Below are 16,960 nucleotides of genomic sequence, written 5' to 3'. Positions count from 1 at the left end.
CAAGCGTATGTCTGTGTCCATGTAATGTAAGTCAAAGGGAAGGAGAGTCCATCTGAAAGCTATGAAATAAACGGATTGCTATTTTCTGCCTCTCATAGTTTGAGAGATGATCTTTATCTAACAATGACTCCTGGAGCTTTAAGTACTTAAATGAACATTCAAATTAAGTTCCACTTTAAATTTGTAAAAAACAAACAAAATACATCTTCATCATATGAAGATTATTTCTCAGAAGCTCCTTTGTGGCCTAAATTTTCATTTTTTGGTGTATTTTGAAAGCAGAGTTTTGGCTGATATATAATATGAGAGGCATGCCTATTTGGGAGAATTGAATGCAGCTGTGGTTGGGAATTATTCAAAAGCTACTCAAAAGATATTAAAGAAAAAGTCAAGAGCATAGATTCGAGGTCACGAGTTAGAATTCTGGGGTCAGAGGAACTTCATTCTCTTGGAAATAATAAGTCTGACCCAGGAGGGCGGCTTTGAGGAGATGGCCATACAGATAATACTCTGGACTTGAATGCACAGGGAGACATTTTTGGCAAATGCATTCATTTGCCTTTTGCTCCAACTTTTGAGCTCTGAGAATTATGAGTAGCACTCCCAGATTTGGAGTTGCTTTCAAAGAACTGAAGTCTCCCTTTACAGCTTACTTCCTGGTGGCCATTTTATATTCTGGCGAGGCACCAGGGAACAGAGATGTAAGTGTGTGAAATGCAGAAGGAGGCAGAGGGAAGTTCAAGAAAGAGGCTGGACAAGCACGCTACTTGTCAAACAAATGGAGGCGTTGTAGGGGAAAGGGATATTCAGTGTTTCTCTTTCTCTTTCCTGAGCATCGTGTCCAGGAGCCACTATATGGCCCTTGAAGACATTTGGGCATTTTAATAGGGAAGTCCCACTTTGTGTATATAGACTTGACCCCACAAATAGCCTGCTTCTGGTGAGCACTAGGCTTGGAAGATTTCCTGTGCTGGGCATGGAGTCTTGTTGCTTCCTCTCTACTGTCCTGGCTTTAGTCAGAGTTGTTCTGGAGTCACAGATTAGGGCAGGGTTAACTGGACCCACTGGATTGCAACCTTCTTGCAAGTCTAACTGAATTCACTACCCTGATTGGCCCTATCCAACTGGGTTGAGTAAGCCCAAAGAAAATGACCTGCAGCCTTACTTAACTGGCCCAGGTGAAATCAAGGCTACTTATATACTGTTCTGCACTGTGATGGAAGTGAACACTGGAAGTGAAGCCCTAAGCCCTTCAGTTTTTAGGCCCATATACAAGCATAGCTAAGAGTCAGGTATAGAAAGAATGCAAAAAATGCAGGACAACTATGCTGTTTATCATTCATATAGGGTTACTTCTGAGAGTAAAAAAGAACATGAAGAAATTATATTTGGGCAACAGACAAAAAAATAGGGCTGTGCCAAGTGAATTTGGAATCCTACTGGGAAGGATTGTTCTCAGTTCAATTAGCAAACATTTCTTAAGCACCTGTACCAGGCATTGTTGCCTTCCATAACTGGATAAACACTTGTCAACAAGTAATGACAGGATAAGGTCAAGGGCAATAGTGGAGGTAGATGCAAAGGCAACAAAAAGATCGTGAAATTACTCCAGGGCAGGGGTGGGAAGGGTACAAAAAATACCAAGACTTCAAGGTAGGTAGTCTTGAAAAATAAGTGTATCATACATGAAGCTGGGGGAAGACAGTACAAGAATGGTGAAGTCGCTGATACTTGAAAACACATAGCACAGTTGAGGATTGTGGGTGACTGATGGAAAGCAAAAGGTGAAGTTTGAGACAGGAGTGTTGGGGGGAGAAAAGGGCCCAGAATCCAGGTTAGGAGCAGCCCATGGCTTTTGCCAACTAGCTCAGACATGCTTGCTGAGAGCATGGTTGACAAACTGTGGCCCTGTGGCCAAATCTAGCCTGCCTCCTATTTTTGTAAATCGAGTTTTAATGGAATACAGCCAAGTTCGTTCATTTCATCACCTATGGCTGCTTTCATACTGGAGGAGCAAAGTTGAGTGGTTGCAACAGAAACTACATGGGCAACAAAATAAAAAAGTCTGCTATCTGTTTCTCCCATCCAAGTACTAACCAGGCCCGACCCTGCTTAGCTTCTGAGATCAGAAGAGATCGGGGGCGTTCAGGGTGGTATGACCGTAGACTCTGCTATCTGTTTCTTTACAGAGAAAGTTTGGTAACCCCTGGCTGAGAACCTTGATGAAACCACTGAAGGGCTTTAAGTAATAATGCCATAGCTCTGATTTAGAAAGATCTCACAGGTAGGATGAGAGACTGAAAGTGATAACCAACCTTTATCAGTGACTGGGTGGGAATGAAGAGATGTAGACACTCACCTTACTCCATCCCTACCTCCCCACCCTATGACAATTACAAACCAGATAAGAGAAAGATAAGAACCTGGAGCAAGACAATCTAAATGAAGAGTGGAAGACATGGAGAAATGAAGAGATGGACGAAAAAGAAGTTTAGAAATCTGGAGACTTCAGGGCTCCGGGTTTTTAGAGCAGGAAGTAGATGGTTTATCTCCTTCAAACTCACTCCATTTTTCCTATTTGATAAAATTCTTAAGAGCTTTCTAGAGCTGTAGCTGTTTTGACTAGATTTACCTGAAATTGATCCCTATAATAATAAACAAAATATGTAGCATCACTTAAAAAGGGAGCCAGATCCTGACCATATTTGAAGGAAAAGATCCAGCACTGAGCCATGGAAAATCTATGTGATGGCTACTCACCTGAACTAGCGTGTGCAAGGGACTGGCTTCTTCTTACTGTTGGTCACCCCAATAGGTGTTCAGCACATGCACATTGGTGAAACATTTGGAGCTGAATCATTTAGGGTTCTGGTGAAAAATAGTTCACCCAAGAACTTTGGTAGAAGACTGCTTAGTGAAAAGAGCAGAATGTAGAATGCTGGGCACTAGTGGCTCATGTCTATAATCTTAGCTATTCAGGAGGCTGAGATCTGAGGATCACAGTTTAAAGCCAGCCCAGGCAGGAAAGTATTATCTCCAATTAAACACCAGAAAACTGGAAGTGGAGCTAGGGCTCAAAGTAGTAGAGTGCTAGCCTTGAGCAGAAGAGCTTGAAGACCAATGCCTAGCCCATAAATTTAAGCCTCTAAGCATCACCACCAGCACTACCACCACTACCACCACCACCAACAACAAAAGGCTATGTAGAGAGTTAGGGCAAGTGAGTAGAGGCAATGGGCTTATGAGTCTAAAAGATTCCCCTTTTCTAAACTCAAGGAGGAAGGAATAGTATCTTTAAGCCCTGTTTATCACGGCCCTGACAGAACTCATCCAGAAAGAGCTGTGTTTCTCTCTGTAGTTTTAGCCACTGCTAATACCAAGACCTGGAGGGAAGTGATGGAGATTGCAGGAAAAGTACCCCAGGTCTCACCCTTATTCCTGCTCTGACAGGGTCTCTGGCCGACATCAGTCAGAAGCCCCTAAGCAGGGAAGTAGGATTACACAGTAGGTGATGACCAATCCCCAACACTCAAGACAGGGAAGACTAGAGCTCCTTTCTGATTTCTTTTACTTTTGCAGAATGTGGGTCTTCTCATGCTGGTATGACTGAATTACTAGTAGCAAATTGAAACAAAATTAGTAATTATTTAGCTAAATTAGAAAAAGAAAACATATTGTTAGTGCATTCCTATGAGAATAGTTCTGTAGTTCCCAGTACATGCTGGTATCTCATGGAAGGTCTGGCACACACAATGTCCCAGCTCTAGTCCCATCATCCATACCCTTTATTGATGCCCAGTTTGGGTCAAGAGTTGCCCACCATGTCAGCGCTAATCCTTACAGTGATGCAACAAGGAAGATATTATTAGCCAATTTTATGGATGTTGAAGTCAAATTCCGAAAGCTTAATTTTGCCATGACCAAATTACTGAAGCATCCTTGTCCATAAAACTCTTCAGATACTCCAGCAGTAGAATCCTGGGCTATGAAGAACACACAGCTTACACTTGATAGATATTGAAATGATTTTCTAGAAAGGCCAATGTATACTCTACTGGTCATCAAGCACGTCTGTTTTGTGACACCATCTTCTGGTCATCGGTGATGCTAAGCCTTTCTTCATATTAACCAGCTCTTTGCAATATTTCTTTTATGAAACACAGTGGCCTAGGGTTTGGAGTCAGAGGACAATCTAGTAGGGGAATTCAAAGACTGCTTTTGCTTCTGTGTGACCTTACACAAATTATTTAACACCTTGGCTTTCTGATTCCTTTGAGGGCTTTTTGATTGGCAGGTGCAAACAGCAACAGGTACTTAGTGAGCTTAATGTATGTATTTTCTCTGGTAATATTTGCCCACATTTTTTTATTTTGCTCATTTTTCTCTCATGGTGATATGGTAATGTAACTAGGATGAAGACCACTAGGCAATATCTCTTCTGTTCTGTGTGTCTGTCTTTTTTTCGGAGAGGATCCTCTGAGTCCTGTATCACACACATATGAGATGGCAACACTAATTTTTCTACCTGGGCCACAGATCAGAGTGCAATTGATAGGGTCATTTAAGTTCCCTGGTTTTCTTGCTATTTTTAGAGTCCTCAGCTGTTAGGATTTGACCCAAGTTTCTCCCAGAGTCAGCTTGCTTCAGGGAGGAACAGCCCAGCATTACATACTCATTTAGTACTTTGAACAAACCTGGGGCCCTTGTGCCTGGCCAGCTTTTTGCTCAGGCAGCCACCAGATGGAACTGTGCTGGAGCTCGGGGCCTGCAAGAGGCCAGGTGCAGTGCACATCTCTGTGCTCACTTGCAGCGGGCTGAGGGCTGTGGTTGTGGCAACCTGAGTTATTGCCTCCATGGCGAGATCACACGCCCACAAGGGGAATGCCTCAAGTTGATTTTAAAAAAATTAAAGGAGGAAAAAAAAAAAAAAACACAACCTACTTCCTTTATAGGCCCTGCCCTACAGTTACACAACTCTGACTGCACATTTTCAGACTTTCCGTACTACTGAAGGTCACCTTAAGATAGAACGAAAAGCATGTTTCACAGTCACAGGAAAGTTCAAGCGTGTAAGTGTGATTTAGATATTGCTTGGTGATGGATGTGTGTGCAGAGTTTCTCTGGTGAGACTGAGGTTTGTGCAGGCAATGGAAGGAAGTTGTCTGAGTCCTGCCAGCCTCATCCTTTACTGAACATCCTTGAACAGGACAGGACTGGAGCTGTCAAAGTGACCATGCAAGTTCTCATAGCAGGGTAGTAAGGAACAGAGAACCTTCGCCACTTCTACTGATGAGGAAATTCAAAATGTTTAGCTATCATGACTCAGATCTACCAGCCTAGAAAGTAACATTTTAGAAGCAGATCTTTCTCAAAGTAAATACGCTTCCACTGCCTGGTAGGTAGAGATCCAGAATTTAGAACCTGAACACACCTTAGAACTCATGTCTTCCGTGTTTGTAATTCCAAAGTTAGTTAATGGCAATTTTAGATATTTAGCTATTTCTTATTCAAGTACTTTTTCCAACAGACAAGTTTTTTTATTTTTATTTATTTTTTATTGTGAAAATACTGTACAGAGGGGTTACAATTACATGGGCAAGATAATGAGTACATTTCTTATCAAGCATTGTAGCCTCCTCCTTTGTTTCCCCTTCCCATCCCTTCCCATCCTCTCCCCCCACTCCTCCCCACCCAATCCTCTCCCCCCCCCCAAAGTTGTAAGGTTCATTTTCGACATAACCACTTGTACATCTCATTGTTGCAGTGGGTCCACCTGTATCCCTATTTAAACGATTTGTTTTTTCCCTTCCCCTCCACAAATTATACCGACATCAAATACAGTGAAAGCAGGGGTTATACTGTGGGGGAGGGACATACAAAGTAACAAAGAAATAATCTTATAAACGCGTTAGAAACAAATGCATGAAAGAAAAAAAATTAAATACATATCTTAGGGTTTATTTTCCTAACATCAACTTATCTGACCTTTTCTGCTTGACTCATACATATACTAGATATTGCAAATAAGGGAAACCATGGGATCTATGTTTCTTTGGGCCTGGCTTACTTCACTTAATATAATTTTTTCCAAGTCTTTCCATTTCCTAAGAAATGGGGCAATGTCATTCTTTCTGATGGAGGCATAAAATTCCATTGTGTATATATACCACATTTTCTTGATCCATTCATCTACTGAGGAGCATCTGGGTTGGTTCCATATCTTAGCTATAGTAAATAATGCTGCAATAAACATAGTTGTGCTGGTAGCTTTAGTGTGGTCTTGTTTGTGAACATTTGGGTAAATGCCCAAAAGTAGGATTGCTGGGTCATAGAGAAGCTCTATGTGGAGTCTTTTGAGGAACCTCCATACTACTTTCCAAAGTGGTTGAACAAGTTTACACTCCCACCAACAATGAAGTAAGGTTCCCTTCTGTTCATATCCCCTCCAGCATCTTCCAACAGACAAGTTTATCTCAAAAACTTTGGCTGGCTAAAAAACTTAGCCAGTGAATAAACAACATACAATAAACTGGGGCTCAGCTGGAGAAGGGGACGAAGAGTTGTAGGTTGTAGATTCAAACTCTAGCTTCTGCCACTTGGCTGTGTGGTCAAGTTGCATATCTTATGTGAGCTTCAGTTTGTCCTTTGAACAAAGTGATACTGAAATAATGATATTGCAAACAAAATGCAAGGCATGTAATAGATACTTACATTCGCTATTGTGAAAAGAACCATTTGGAAACAGAACTGGGTGTCTTTTCAAGGAAGCTTGAAAATGGGGTTGATAAACCAGAGGCTACCTGTTTCAAATGCTATATAATGCTTCTTTGGGAGACTAGAATCAGGACTGTTCAAAGATTATCCCCATTCCTGATAAGCTGTGTGATCTCAAGGAAGTCATCTAGCTTTTCTGGGCCTCATTTACATGAGGGGAATCATGGTATCTATCTCATTAGGGCTGTGTTTAGATCAAATGAGCTAAGGCAAGAAACATATGAGCATGAACTATCAGCATAGTAGACCTTCAGTAAACAATGTGTAGGTTTAAAAAAATGATGGGAGCTGGGAGTGGCTCAGTGGTAGAGTGCTTGCCTTGCATGCATGATGCCCTGGGTTCGATTCCTCAGCACCACATAAACAGAAAAAGCCAGAAGTGGTGCTGTGGCTCAAGTGGTAGAGTGCCAGCCTTGAGCTGAATTGCTGAGGGATAGTGCCCAGGCCCAAAGTTTAGGCTCCACGACTCACACACAAAAAAAGGCAGTCATCACCATAATAATAGAAACTTAGGGCACATGAGTAGAACTAGTCTCTTGAATGTGTCACAACAAGCTCACGCCCCAAGGCTCTGCTCTGTAGATTCAGAGTGTATTTCGTGAGATGGTGGTTCACACTCCTACCTATATCCAACTTGTCTTTGGAAGGAAGTTCCAATGCTGACTGGTGCAATCTGGTCAATTGTTTTAAAGTTGTCTTTTCAAAAATAAGCAATGGTTTGGTTGAATGCACATGAAAGAGACCCATCCCCTAAACTAGGAGTGGGAATGGATATTATTATATCCGTTTCTGGAGTGCACTGGGACCATCTATGGAAAGTCTGAAAATGTGCAAGTTTATTGTCTTAGCAACCACTTCTAAAGCTGTGCCTGAGAAAAGAGTCAGGGGTATCTTCACCCTTGGATTTATGTAATAAAATCATTCATCTATTTATTTAAAAACACTAAGCAAGTATCCACCACATGTTCTCACTGGGTACCAGGAATATTAGTGAGTTGCGGAGCTACAGACATTGCCCATGTGAAGTTGATAGTCTATTAGAAAATTAAAGTCTGTTAGGAAAAATCATTATTAGACCATAATTCCATAGCCAATTAATTCGTGATAATCATATTAAAAGCAATGAAGGAGCCATTGGGTCACACAGGAAAACAACTGAGGAGCCTGATTTAGTTTGGGAAATCTCCAAGGGTTCCTGGAAGATGTCACATTTGGCTGAGACCTCAGAAATAGCACACGCTGCCTACTGACTGCACGGTGGGGAGGAGACTCAAGCAGAGGAAGTGCCATCCACGAAAGCCATGATCTTCCCGGCTGCAAGACAGAAAAGGATTTGGAGGAGTTTGTGAGAGGGTGTGAGGAGTCTACACAGAAACCTTCAACCTCAAAAACGTCCATCACATAACTTTTTTTACAAGGGTGAAAAACTGAACAACAAAATGAAATCCACAAACCAATGTCTAAGACTATATGGTTAGTTTACTAATTTATGCCTTCTCTGCTTCAAGGAAGGAGTCTTGCACAGCCTCTTGTATCATCGGAGACACTTTGATACCAAAGACATAAATGCCTAATACTTCCTTTAGTGAAGAAATGTTACAAAAGTGTATGTACTGTATCTCCCACTGTTTTGCTGAATGCAGTATGCATGGGCCTAGAAACATCTGGGAAAGTATATGCCAACATGCTACCAGTGTTTTTTCTCCTTAGTAAGACAATATAGTATTTTTCACTACCCAAACTTTTATAATGAACTCCCGTGAATCTTTTCTCTCTTTTTCTTTCTTAAGGCTGTATGAGGTTGGCAATTTACAGGCAGTAGTGAAGGTTGCTCCAGGGACCCTAGGCAAGTTTCCGTGAGCCCAAATTGCTTTTGTAAAAAGTACTGTGGTGCTTTGTAACGACTAAATAGTAAGTACATCCTTAGAAGTGCTGGCCCACTGATAAGAGCTCACATTAGCCAGAAATATTGGAAAGGATTAAAAACCAATACTCACAAGCACGTACCTAGCAGTGACTCTTTAGGATGGTGTTAGGAGAAGATGGTCTCATGTGTGTAGTTATAGAGATTCACACTGTACCTGCATGAATGGTAGACAGTAGTCTCACTAGTCCTGTGCTTAGAACTTTGCCATGGCTGAGCAAACAAATGGCTACCATGGAAAACCATGGGACTGGTGGGTTCCCTACACAGCCCCCACATCTCTTCCCCCTGCTCCTGCCTCCTACTCTTTTCTCTCATTTTCCTCCGCCATCTTCCTGCTACTTTCTACACTGAACTGTGTATTCCCCTGAGCCCAGAGGCCATGCATTATGCCTGTTTACTCACTTACAAATAGATTCGGTGTTGTCTACCTCCCAGCTTGGGGTGAGGATTGAAAGAGGTAACATAGATACTCAGCAGGTGCCTGGTGTTCTGTTTATGACAACAGTTTTGGTCTTCTTCTTTCCCTTCAAACTTTCAGAACTTGATTGGTGCTGGGGTCATGGTGCTGGGAAAGAACCAAGGAAGCAGCAAGCGAAGATAACGTTGTGGGTTAAGAAGAGTTCAGTGTGGCCGTGTTGGCTGGAAGTACTGTTGAGACAGTCAGTTAAAAATACCCATCTAGAAAGTGAGCCAAGAGATGGACATCCATGTCGGAACCTCCTATGGTTGTTATGGGAGAAGTGGTAGCTTACCAGGACAAGTACAGAGGAAAGAGCTAAGTTCAAAGTTGTGAAAAGGGCAATTTCAGAGTCTAATAGACTTTGATGGATGTAAAAGACTAAAATTAAGGCAGTCAAGGAACTAAAACTTACCCTTGTTTTTTGTTAGGAGGGAACATTTTTACAGACCCCTCAACACAACCCGTTTTTAGAGCCAATGAAAACTTTGCTGTGGCTCAGTGCCTGGACTTGCTTGTTGAGCACCTAGGCATGGCCCTCTCTTTATCTGTTACCACCACACTGCAGAGTACTGTCAGGAGCCTGGCTTTCCTTCCAAGTCCACTACAGTCATGCTACTAATGCATGCATCTTCCCCTCTCCAGCTCACAGCATTCTAATTCTCCTGTCTCCAAACTCTGAATTTCTTGGCTGCTGGTTTTGGTCATTATTGTTACTTTGGGAATGGGAGCTTTAGCACATTGAAAGAGATGGTACAAGGCTAATTTCACTTGTTTCCATACTATGTATTCAAAGTGTACATCACCAGAGTGCAGGACCTACAAATTCTTGACAGTATATGTTCTGTATTCACGTGATTGCTTATTAGAGACAGAGCTCAGAGGCTTAAGAGAAGACACAGAGGCAAAAGCTTGAGTGCAGGTAATTTATTTGGGAAGTGATTCTTATAACCACAATTGACAAAGAGGGGATAAAGGGTGATACAGGGAATGGAGTAAAGGCAATTGAACATATGCTGAAATCTTAATTTCATGAATGGGTCATCACTGGTGCACAATTCTTCCTAAGACACTAGGAACCGAGAAACACACCTCAGACTCCTCTAGCTGAGGGAATTTATCCACCCTCTAGCCCTCTTCATTGGCTGTGGTAGCCTTTAGTGTTGCCTGAGATACTCTCAGGCAGAGGAGCATGGTGCAGACACCTGTGTGGGACATTGGCAGCATGCAGTGAAGGTTTCATAAAGTTGAACTCAGGAGAACATAAAACAAGAAAGCTACAATTCTCTCACAATGGTCTTATCGTGTCATTTTCCTTCTTAGTGCTTTTAGCTGCTAGAAGGCCAAGCCCCAGGAAAAACATTAAGCCAATGCTTTAAATTTGTTCGATCAACATAAAATAGATGGTTGTCTATGTGCTTTGTAAGGAAAAAGAAAAGGGAGAAAAATTTGATTCATTAATTGGACTTCCTCATTTAAAGTTCAAGGTTGGGCTCTTTGCAATGGCAGGCACAAAACCCAGCTATTTGGTCAAAGGTTTTAGCTAGAAGGTCAGAGAATAAGAGAAACAGCTTCCCCCCCCCCCTCCCTCAGGAAAACAGCTCTGGCTTTGGAAAGGAAGCGAGAGATGATTTAAGGAAGGTGTTTTGATTCGAGGTTGCATCCTCCTCCCAGTGGGGAACCATGAACACCGAGTCTGGCTGTGTGCAGACAGATCTGGAGAGGCAGATAAAGGAGCGTCAGCTGTTTGAATTGTTCCAGGCATTGCCACTTAATAATCGTACCCCCAGAGACCTTCTGAGCTCCATCGGTCCAATTATGCTCAACCAAAATTCCTGATCCACAGAAACCATAAGAGATAATAAATAATTACTGTTATTTTAAGACACTAAGTTTTGAGATGACTTCTTATGTAGTCATAGTAACTGGTACAATGCTTAATAAATTAAAAGTACAATATCATCAACCTCTTCTAAAGTATGAAAAGAAGCATTCATATTCTAGACTCCACATTCTAGGAAATGATTATAGCCCAAACTGATGTTTTTCTAATGATCGAATGCCCACACTGTTGAACTTTAACATAGGCCAATGGTCACTGTTTTGCTTGGTTTTGGACTTGGCACTGTATGTGTCCAGACCATCCATTTGGTTCTTCTTCTATTCAGAAGGAGACTGGTTTTCTGTCATTCATCTGGAGTTCTGACAGAAGTTCTGAATAGTCTAGTCATGAGAGAATACCAAGACATTGTCACTACAACTGATCCATTCCTATTCTGCAAAGATAGAAAAGAGGAGCAATGTATAATCTAATCTATAGAACCTTTCCCACAACTTTCTTTGGACATTATCTGTGTGGTCTTGAACTTGAAGCCTCATGCTTGTCTATTTCATTCATGGCTAGCACTCTACTACTTGAGCCACTTTTACTGTTGGCTTTTTGTTAGTTAATTGAAGTTAAGAGTCTTTTGAATTTGTTTGCCCAGCCAGGCTTCTAACCTTGATTCTCAGATCTTGGCTTCCTGAGAGCTAGGATTATAGACATAAGCTACTGGTTCCTAGCTGGACTTCTCTTTCTCCTCCCCTCCCCTTTCCCCTTCTCCTCCTCCTCCTCCTCTTCCTCCTCCTCCTCCTCCTCCTCCTCCTCCTCCTCCTCCTCCTCCTCTTCTTCTTCTTCTCTTCTTCTTCTTCTTCTTCTTCTTCTTCTTCTTCTTCTTCTTCTTCTTCTTCTTCTTCTTCTTCTTCTTCTTCTTCTTCTTCTTCTTCTTCTTCTTCTTCTTCTTCTTCTTCTTCTTCTTCTTCTTCTTCTTCCTCCTTCTCCTCCTCCTCCTCCTCCTCCTCCTCCTCCTCTTCCTCCTCCTCCTCTTTCTCTTCATCCTCTTCCTTCTTTTTCCTCCTCCCCCAAGAAGATAATTACTATTTTCCTGGCTACATCTTGAATATATCACTTAGTGAATATATTATTTCCCTAGAAATTATTTGCTATTAGTAAATACTACAATTTTGATGGCTTAGAAGAAAAACCTACTGTTCATTGCTTTGGAGATGAGAAATCCAATCTTAGGGACCTTGCTTCCTCTGAAAGCATCTGGAAGAATCTGTTCCATGTCTCTCTCCTAGCCTCTTACAAATCCTCAAGGTTCCTTGGATGGTAGATGGTAAGCTATTCTTTCCTGTATCTCAATGCTTGTCTGCCCTCTGTGTGTATCTTTCCCTGTGTCTCAAATTTCTTCTTTATGAGGACACGAACCATCTTGGATTAGGGTCTAGCTTAATAACCTCATTTTAACTTGATCACCTTTGTATAAGTTTCTTTATTTCCAAATAAGGAGGTGCTGGGAGCTAGGACTTCATCTTTTTTTTTTTTGGAGAGTGGGTGGGTCACAGTTCAACACATAACAAAGGGATAGAAAAGTGGCTTAGGACTGTATATTTCGACATTAAAAAAAAACAAAACACCAAATAGAGAAGAGTTTAAAAAATACCTTATAATGTATTCAGTTTTGGAGTTGTCCAAGGGCAAGAAGCCTACTTTGATTTGTGAAAGAACAAAAGGCCTGGGTCCCTGATGGAAGATACTTTCTTTGCAGAGATACAGAGCTGGGCATACAAATCAGAGCCAGGTTTGTGAAACACAGAGCCTGTGTTGCGTCTATTTTCCAGCCTAGATGTTTCCATTACAACAATCTCTGTTTTGTTGAACATTTTTTTTTTGAAGGAATACATACAAAGCTCTAACTTATATTATTCTCATTGCAACCCAACTGAATGAAATTTATGAAGCCTCTTTCACAGTATGTTCATTGTTTGCATTGGGATAATTGAAGTGTCAGGAATATTTGCTTATTGAAAACAACTCAAGAAGTCCCGTGGCCACCCAACCAGGCCAGGGCTGGATAGCTGTGTGTTCATACTTTTTACTTCAGAGGCACCCTGCCCTGGTAAATTACCTTCACCCTTAGAAGGAACACTGGGTTAGAACTCAGAAGTCCCAGTTTCTCACCTGGACTTCACAATTCTCTCACTGTGTGACTGTGAATAAATCGTTAACTTCTGTGGGTTTCAGAGTTCAACAGACATTAATAACACGGTTTTATCTACCACCTCGGGACACTGGGCAATTCACAAAGAAGAAACTGTGTGACACCAAACTTCTTTAAAAATCATAAAGTGCTAGACAAGTGGGCATCACTAAGAGTAACAATTAATCACATCTAGTTCAGCTGGAAGGATGATGTTATCACAAAACAATGTTCTTATTTTTCCGTTACCTAGTCAGGATCCCATTCTTCATTCTTGTCGATCCTGCTCTATTAGGCCTTGGGAGACTGAGGACTAGAAAGATCATCAGCTGGGCTCCTCAGCTATGGCTTATAGTTGACTTTGGCCAATGACAATGCTTGTAGGAAATGGAGAGGTGAGAGGAGAGAAAAGCTGAGAGTTTTGGTTCTTTCATTCTCTCCCTGACCAAAAATTCAGGAAGTATTTGCCACTAGCTGTACCATAGCTTTGATTGAACAGCCTCTTCTGCTTGGTTCACCTTCACTAAGCTTCAGGTTGAAGAGGATACATTTACCTTTGTTGTGAGTAATCCTTGGTCCTGTATCTGAAAATGGTCCCTTTGTGGTGGCCCTTCAATCTTCTAAAGGGACATCTGATTCCTGAGGAACCCTGTCTGATGCAATGTTAAGACCATAGTGTGGGCAGTAAATAGCTCAGCTCTTTTGGAGCAAATCATGATCTCTCTTTGGGGGCTAGTCTGAGATTTCTCTTCTCTAGCCATTGGGCAAAATGACTCTTTTATAGGAGAGGAGAACATCTGAATCTCAAAGACATTGATGTCTTTGCTGCTCCCCATTATCCAGGAGGATGGTTTCTTTAGGTTTAGGTGGGAAATAGATCCTGCTTGCTTCCTCTCTGGGACTTCCTGACTCTCTGTATGTCAGGGTGTGTCCTGGGTCCAGTCTGGCTCCAAATCTTGTCTCTGGCCTCATATCCTAACTCATGTTTTCAGTGGTCCTCACTGACTCCTCACATGGATCGCAGGCTCTTGACTTCTTTCTATTCCATAGCCCCAGCATCCCTCCTTTTGTTGAAATCTTGGTTCATTTTTTACATCTGTAGCTACTCTCTAAGGGCAAGCAGACACTAAAACCTGTTGCATCTTTCCTTGACCATTTTTTCTTGCATTGTCTGTGGCCTCTTTGCATCTTAGTTCATCATTTCTGTACCTCCCAAATTTCTGCAGCACAGTTTCTAGGCAACCTTCATTTGTAAAATCTATCTCCAAACCCGTGCAGGCCATTGGAGTTGCCCTGAGCTTGATTTTCTTTTCTTTTTTTTTCTGTCGGTTGTAGGGCTTGAACTCTGTGGGCCTGGGTGCTGTCCCTTAGCTCTTCAGCTCAAGGTAAGTGCTCTACCACGTGAACCACAGCACAACTTCCAGTTTTCTGGTTGTTAATTGGAGATAAGAATCCCACAGACTTTCCTGCCAGGGCTGGCTTTGAATTGCTATCCTCAGATCTCACCCATCTGAGAGGATAGGCGCCTGGCCTGAGCTTGGTTTTCAAGCCCTTCTGCTGTCTGAACCCTTTCAATGGCTCAATGAGACAAAGTCTGCAGCTTTGGTCTTGTCAATAAAAGTACTACATAATATGCTTCATGATCTATTTATTATTCAACAACCCCACTCAGCCTATCTCCCTTCTTTTTGACCCTAAGACTATGGACACTTCATTGATCCAGAAGTGTTCTATTCTTGCCTCATTGTGTCATTGTGTCATGTTCACTCAATTGAACCTCAGATCCTAATTATACCCTTTATGCTACTCATTTGTGGCTTATTCCCTATCTCAAGTTGCTTATATCTTTAGAACATGGTTTGCCCCCATGTATCATAGCCTCTTAGTATTTACTGAATGAATAAACATATGAAATACAACCAGCTCACTACTGAAGGGATTGCATATTCATATGAATTTGCATACTAAGTAGGCCCATGGCACTAAAGCCACACATTCACTTTACAGGCTTTAGATCTAAGAAGGAACAATGAGGAAGAGGAAGAGGGCAAATATTTCTTGAATAACACTCAACAAATTTGAATACTACTTGTGGAATCCCTATTATGTAGCTGGTGCTTCCTGTACATAATCTCTTTGATCTTTTTAGATTGTTATTATAAAGGTGATGTACTGAGAAGTTATAGTTACATAGGTCAGGTAAAGAGTTCGATTTTTCTTGACAATGTCACGCCTTCCCTCCCTCTCTCCCAGTTTTTTTCTCTCCCATCCCAACCTACAAGTTCTGAAGTTCATTTTCAACAGAATATCCAATGAGTACCATTGCTGAATTTATTTACCCTGTGTTCCTCCATTTCTATGTCTCTCCTTATACTATCTCTTTGATCTTGATAGTCTACTTAGACTAGTTCTGTAACTCTGTGCCTGTATATTTCACATAAAAAAGCTCACAGTGATTAATTAATTTGTAAGACAACACATCAAGGGAGGAGTAAGGCTATGCTTGAACCTTTTGATAAAGGTAAAGTTTAGGCTGTCAAATGGATACCAGGCAGCCTTTGGAAGAATCTTGCAGGTGAGCATGGGGGTGCAATGTATTTAGAGTGGTAGATTCATATATGGGCCATGTATATCTTCTCTTCTTTCCAGGGAAGGCAGCTCTCCTGCATTGCAGCTCTTGGATGATGTCTGGACATAGTCTTGCATATTGTCATCAGTTGTGAATAGTTTAGTAATTATTTGCTGAATCTAACCACTTTATGTCTGAATTTCAAGTGTTTCTTACAGAAAAATGTAGCCACAGTTTCACTATGGATCTGAATAGGGATTCTCTTTCCACCTTATCATGCAATAAACCTTTAGGTTATGTAATTCCTGGTCTCTGGGGCTCTCTCTTTGAAGCGACTTTGTTTTGTGTCAGTTTAGCTAAGCTGGGAGGATTTCCTAGAATTTTCCTCCCTCTATGGTTCCAGATGAGGGTTAGTTGCAAGCTCACTGTATGTACCATTCCTTAGAGAAGATGTCAGCGCTCACAGGTTAACATTGGAGGCAAGGAGACACAGGTATGGCTTCTACTCAGTCCTCAATATTGTCAGCCTTTCTCATCCTTCCAGCTTCTCTCATTCTCTCCAACCTCAGGTCCATACTTTTTTGTGTGTGACTTACTGAGCAACTAACCTAAAGTGACCTTAGCCTCTGGCTGGGTATAGGGGTAACTGCCTGCCGTAACTTCTACAGTGGCATCTGTAACTGTGGAGATCCCGTATCCTATATCACTCAGAGTGGCTCTTCTTCTCTGACCCTTGTGGAAGCATCCCTGTTCCTTGGTCCTTGGTCATACATGACCTCCAACAAAAAGTTTGGTTTTAGTAATAGAGCAGGAAGAAATGTAAAGATTGGTGATCCTTTTGTACTCTCTTCCTTTTCCTCCCCACAAGACTAACTGCTGCTGGAGGCCAGAACCAGATCCTTAGTGAAACCAACTTAAGACACTTCAGTTCGGGTGTGGTGGTACACCACAATGACTCTGGACTACTATTGTGGTAAAAGTTCCAATTACTCACAAGGCAGAGGCAGGAGAACTGAAGATGGCCTAGGCAAAGGCAGCAGTGAGACCTGCCTTAAGAAATAAATAAAAACAAAAATGGCTGACAGTATATAGCTCTCAACTAGACCACTTGCCTAGCATACAGGAAGCCCTGGTTTCAATTGCAAAACAAATGAACAAAACCCTCTATTTCGTTGAGATTCTTGAGTCATAGACACATTTCCAAGATACTT

Source organism: Dipodomys spectabilis, unplaced genomic scaffold (assembly GCF_019054845.1).
Source record: "Dipodomys spectabilis isolate Male_0828 unplaced genomic scaffold, ASM1905484v1 ptg000207l, whole genome shotgun sequence".
In the NCBI taxonomy this organism is placed as follows: domain Eukaryota; kingdom Metazoa; phylum Chordata; class Mammalia; order Rodentia; family Heteromyidae; genus Dipodomys; species Dipodomys spectabilis.
Note: the sequence above shows the minus strand (reverse complement) of the source record.